The sequence below is a fragment of the Hemitrygon akajei genome, chromosome 2 (genome assembly GCF_048418815.1).
Source record: "Hemitrygon akajei chromosome 2, sHemAka1.3, whole genome shotgun sequence".
Taxonomy (NCBI): domain Eukaryota; kingdom Metazoa; phylum Chordata; class Chondrichthyes; order Myliobatiformes; family Dasyatidae; genus Hemitrygon; species Hemitrygon akajei.
The window spans coordinates 149384095-149390564 of NC_133125.1; positions in this window are offsets into that span (position 1 = coordinate 149384095).

A 6470-nucleotide genomic window follows, 5' to 3' on the forward strand; every position below is an offset into this window, starting at 1 on the left:
CACACAACCCGCCCCCGTGTTCAGTGGGGTGGTGTTGGAGATGCTGCTCCCGATCCGGACTGACTGAGGTCTCCCAGTCAGGAAGTCTAGGATCCAGTTGCAGAGGGAGGTGTTCAGGCCCAGTAGGCTCAGCGTTCCAATCAGTTTCTGAGGGATGATTGTGTTGAATGCTGAACTGAAGTCTATGAACAGCATCCGAACGTATGCGTCTTTTTTGTCCAGGGGGGTTAGGGTCAGTTGGAGGGTGGTGGCACTGACGTCATCTGTTGAGCGGTTGCGACGGTACACAAACTGCAGGGGGTCCAGTGAGGGGGGCAGCAGGGTCTTGATATGCCTCATGACGAGCCTCTTGAAACACTTCATGATGATGGATGTAAGTGCAACGGGACGGTAGTCATTTAGGCAGGACACTGAAGACTTCTTTGGCATGGGGACGATGCCTCGTGAATCAGAATCCTCAAGGTCAGGCCTCACCAGTGCTTTACAAAGCATCAGCATCACATAGTTGCTCTTGTGTTCTACACCTCTTGAAATGAATGCTAATATTACATTTGCCTTCCTCACCACCGACTCTACCTGCAAATTAACGTTTAGGGTGTTCTGCATAAGGACGACTCCTAGGTCCCTGTGGATTTTCTCCCCAATTAGAAATTAGTCTGCACAGTTATTTCTACTGCCACAGTGTGTGATATGCATTTTCCGACATTGATATACGGCATAGACTGAAGCAGTCCCAACACTGACCCCTGCAGAACACCACTAGGCAGTCAACCAGAAAAAGATTATTTTATTACCAGTCACTGCCTCTTACCAATCAAGCAATGTTTTAACCATGGCATTAACTTCCCTGTAATTCCATGGGCTCTCAACTTGGTAAGCCACCTCATGTGTGCCACCTTGTCTAAGGCCTTCTGAAAGTCCAAACATGCAACATCCACTCTCTTCCCTTTATTAGTCCTACGAGTAAACTCAAAGAATTCCAACAGGTTCATCGGGCAAGATGTTCTCTAAAGGAAACCATGCTTATTTTGTCATAGCTTGTCCTTTGTTACCAAGTATTCCATAACAATTGACTCCAACATCTTCCCAACCACTGAGGTCAGGCTAACCGGTGTATAATTTCCTTTCAGCTGCCTTCCTCCTTTCTTAAATAGTGGCGTGACATTTGCCATTATCCAGTTGCCTGGCACTATGCCAGAATCCAGTGATTTTTGGACGATCAATACTAATGCCTGAACAATCTCGACTGCTACCCCAGAGTACCGCTCATTGGTCCAGGTGACTTAAGTACTCTGACGTCTTCCAGTTTTTTGAGCACCTTGCCCCTTGTAATAGTATCTGCACTCACTTTCCTTCCCTCACACACTTCAACACTTGGCACACTGCTGGTGTCTTTGACAGTGAATATGAAGTTGTGGAGGGATCTGTTTATAGTACTGTCGTCTGTACCTGTAAAATAGTAATTTATATGTCACAGAGCAAAGAAGCTTGTTTACTAGTTCTACTCAATGTGTTTTTTTTTATATAATGAGCAATATTCCTTTCTTTGTCACAATCGTGTTACAGACAAAATAGGCTAGGTGTCCTATTACCGTTGGAATGTTGACTAGGGTGTTGTCAACGTTTACCACGAAATCTAAGGTAGTTGGTTCCCTTCGCTCAAGAATCTACTGTTTTCATATACATCCAGTGTGAAAGGGCATCTATTCTGAATAGTTTCTGGCTGAATCTTCATCGGGAATTTGCTTGCAGTAATGTGACGGTAATTGCAGCAGATGGATTGCCACGGTATGTGAAGCCGACTCAACGTTACGTTTCCAAGATTATTAGGAATAGGCATGAAATATGCCCTCAGAAATAAATGAAAAAAAGATAAATCTGCTAAAGAGCGATACACGTAAAAGCCTGCAAGTGTAACAGACATGAAGGCTTTTGAAAGGAGACACAAACTAAAACTTCCATCAAAATCATTATTGACATTCTAACTGAATATCAGGAATCAACCAATCGGTTCTATTTTCGCCGAAGAAATGTAGAAATTGAGAAGTAAATTAAAAGCATGAAACAACAGCTAAATTTAGTTGTTTTAAAATAGCATTAAATAGCACCAGAACTTGATGAATTTCATTCACTGAACATTAAAATCTCTTCTGAGGAGGTTGTGCATGCGTACTGGGGTGATTCTAAAAGGTTTTTTTACATCCTCGAACTGGAAACCTTTCGTTGTTATTTCGCATTTTAAAATAGCTAAGATAAATAAACCAATAAATGATGACCTTATTGTCAATTTAAGACTGTTCACACAATCTCTTATTGCATTGACGGAACACCTAGATAGGTATAAGCTGGAAAAAAGAGACAGGCTGGGTTGGGAAAAAAATAAGGGGTGACTCTTGAATCTTGTTTTTTCAACTTTTGAAGTACAGTCCACCATGCTGTATAAATAACGTTGGTTAAGTGTGGGAGGATGTCAATAAGGACTGGTCAAGAGACTGTTAGCAAAAAGGCGACTTGGTGCTACTGACGCTGTTCTTTTTTTACGAGGGGTCGGGAGTCAGGGATTCTGATGTGTGGGGGTCGGAGATTATTATTGTGGTTGTTTTTGCTGCGGCTAACTGGGAATTTGGGGTCTGCGTGTTTTGTTTATTTTCTTTTCCATACAGGGAAGGGAGTTGATGTCTTTTCTTCCATCAACGCCCGTGGTCTTTCTACATTTATTAGCTATCTGGAGTAGACAAATATCAGTGCTGTATCGGACATGCAGACATTGAGAAAGAAATCAACCTTTTAATTTAATCCTGCCATATGAGCGGTGTCGTAATTCAAAAAAAATATTAAGGCAAACGTAGTAAGTAAGAAAAACGCGAAGAATAGTAAAATATTAGGAAGCAACAGGAGTCGGTGTATATATCCAAGGATCCTTGAAATCAGCAAAAGACGTAAATGAAGTGGCAGCACAGTTAGATAAATTAGCCAAAAAGACAAAACTGAGTATATGGTTTTATTAAACGGAGCATAGAATATGAGTGCAACGAGCTGAGTTCTAGTCCCCGCAATTTTATGCAAAATGGCATTTCACCAGAAGCATCGGAGTTTCACCATGATGTTACACCAGCTGGATTGGATCATCACTGAGGAGAATAGGACAGGCTGGGGTTCTTTTCGGTTTAGCTGGGAGAATGACGGTACCTAGTTAAAGTGCACAAAATTAGTAAGTGTTCTGATAAGAGCTAGCAGTTGTCAGATGTTTCATGAGCAGAAGTCAGGTGTGAAGCAAGCAGGAGTTAGATTTTAAGTAGATTCGAGAATAGTTATTTCATCCATTGATAAGTTGATGTCGATAAGTTGGAGTGCCCCGGTAGTGCGACACTATTGCAGCTCGGGCGTCGGGAGTTCGGAGTAAAATCAGGTTACTGTCGATGCAATGCTCCTCAGACAGGATGAAGAGGTCAATACCCCCCAATGCCATTAGGCTTTACAATTCAACTGCCAGGACTTAAGAACTTTTTTAAAGCAGCTATTATTAATGCTTTTTGAGTTAGTGATTTAGATGCATATCATATTATTACTGAGTTAAGTATTGTATGTAATGAGTTTTTGCCTACAACAAGTGGTAATGGGACATTGGAAAAAAATGATGTTTGAATTTCCCCATGGGGATGAATAAAAGTATCTATCTATCTATCTATCTATCAATAAGCAAGTTTGTACGTCCCTTCCCGTATGCGCGCCTGTTTCCTCCGGGTGCTTCAGTTTTCTACCGCAGTCCAAAGACTTGCCGGTTACTAGGTAACCTGGTCATTGTAAATTGCGTAGGGTTAAATCATGCCGGTAAGAACATATTTGGTTTTGTATCCCTGGTTAAGAAATCTATTTTGTATGGAGGCAGAGTCATAAAATAGAGAGGGTCATGTCAAAGAATAGAGTGAACTCCGGCGTTGTCATCGTCCTTATGCCCTAGGCCCACTGCGGAGCAAGTTTCTTGCATTTACAAATACACTGTGTTAAATGTTTAAGTGTATTCTTTACTTCCTCTCTGAATTTGCGCTGGGTCAATGCTAGATACACGTATTAACGCAGGAGTTGAGGAGCATGAGTAACACCCCCACCTCCATTAGCGATGTAAGAGGGGCTTGTGAGATCCCCGCCTACGAAATTGGACTGTGATCCGAGTGCAGATGAAAGCCACCGTTTCCGTTGTCCACAGTAGTATGTAAGTGCCCGACACAGTGAACAGTAAGACAATAGATTTGCGCCGATTCTCCCCCTCAATGTCTTTGACTTTAAGTCCCTTTAAGTGTTGCCGGACCCGGTTGGCTGCTACAATGTTTTTAACTGTTAATCCATTCAACACCAGGATAAGAACAAACGGGAGGAAGGAGAGTGATATGCTACACATCAAGAGAAAATCACCCACCAGTCAGAGGTGAAGTAGGCGGCTTTTGGCTGACAACCCCAGTTCACGTTATCCAGGATGTAGCGAGGCTCTACATTGAAATGAAAAGGAACGTACTTTAAGCAGCTCAGGGCGCACAAGGAAACAATAACCACAACAGCCGTCCTATCCGTAGCAACATCTGAGGCTCAGCCTCGGATAGCAAATGCTAACAAAACGGTCAAATGTGAATGAACACTGTTAACCAGACGGAATAATCCAAGGTGACGATCCGCAGGTAAATATTAAAAGGGCACACTGTGCTGAGGGACAGTAATGAGTTAGGGTGATAGTAAATGTATATTTCTCGAAGCAACACATGCCAGATTATCACGAGCAGGGCGGAGATCCCCATCGCCATCATATAGCGAGTAATTCCTCTGGAGAGTCCGCACTTTTCCTGGTACAAGATTGCAGCCGTCAGAATGTTCGCTGGATGAATCACAAAAACATAGCAGGATTATATTTTATACAGAGACACCAAAGGAGTAAAGTTCTAAGTTACGTTTCGAAAGATCAGTGGTCAGGCCGAAACTCGTCCTCAAGACAAGAAAGAACGTGGAAAGATGCCTGAATAAACAGATGGTGGGGGACGGAAAATAAATCATACAGGAGATAGAGTGGACGACAGGAGAAAAGGAACCGAGGCAGGGACTCGGGAAGTACTGTATCAGGCAGAGGAGAAGTATTAGCTCAGAGTGGGGAATAGTGTAAAGAGGTGTGGGAGGATTGTTTACCGGAAGGATAAGTATATATTCATACCACCAAATTTGAGGGTGCACAAGACGGAATATCAAGGATTGCTCCTCCACCCGGAGGGTGGCCTCATCTTTGCTCAAGAGGAGGCCATAGATCGACACGTCAGAACGAGACTGGGAATCGGAATTAAAATGTTCAGCCGCCGGGAAGTCCCACTTGTGGCGAGTGGCTGCCTAGGGGCTCGACGAAATGGTCACGGATTTACGACGGGTCGCATTAATGAAGAAGAGGCCACATCGGGATCCCTAGACCCTATAGATGACCCCAGCACTCGCAAATTGAGTGTTACCTCACCTGGAAGGACTGTCTGGGGACCTGAATGAAGGTGAGGGAGGCTGAATAGGCAAGTGTAGGCTTTAGGTCGTTTACACGGATGTGAGCCTAGGGAGATTAGTGGAGAAGGACGAATGGGCAAGGGCATCGCGTATGTGAGCAATCCCTATAGAAAGTGCAGAGGGGTGAGGTGAAATATGTTTAGTGGTAGGGCCCCTTTGGTGATGGCGGGAATTTGGGGAGGATTATGCGCTGGATGCGGAGGCTGGTGTGGAGTGGCAGCGGGGTAAATGGGGTGACTGGATGTACGGGAAATGGAGGTTATGCCAGCGAGGGAAGCATCAATAGCAGAGGGAGGGAAACCATGAATTGTAAAGACGGATGACATCTCCGATGCCCTGGAATGGAAAGCCGCATCCTGGGAACAGATGTGGCAGCATCGAAGAAACTGAGAAGAAGGAATAGCAGTTTTACAGGGAGTTGGGGTAGAAAGAAGTATAACCATAGGAGCATGCAAGGTTTAGCAAAGAGTCGGTAGACAGTTTGTCGCCTGTGATGAAGACAGAGAGATCAAGAAAACGAAGAGAAGTATCAGAGATGGCGGGAATTTAAGAGCAGGGTGGAAGTTAAAATAATATTATTACAATTCTTAGCATGGATCCATGAAACAACACCAATGCAGTCGTTAATGTAGCAGAAGAAGAGTTGGTAATATAACCGGCAAAGATTTCGATACAGACACTGTACTACATAACCTCAAAGAGGCAGGGGTAGGTTGGACTCATGCGATTGCTAACAGCTACCCCTCGGGTTAAGAAAAAGTGGAAGTATCCAACGGAAGAAAATATTCCGGGTGAGGATCAGTTCTGCCAGACGAAGAGAGCTGTGGTGGAGAGGGATGAGTGGATTGTTTTGTCAAGAAAGGAGGACGTTGTTGCCCTTCCTGATGATGCAATTATTGTATAGTGGTTGAAGTTCCTTGGTGCAGATGAACCGATCAGGG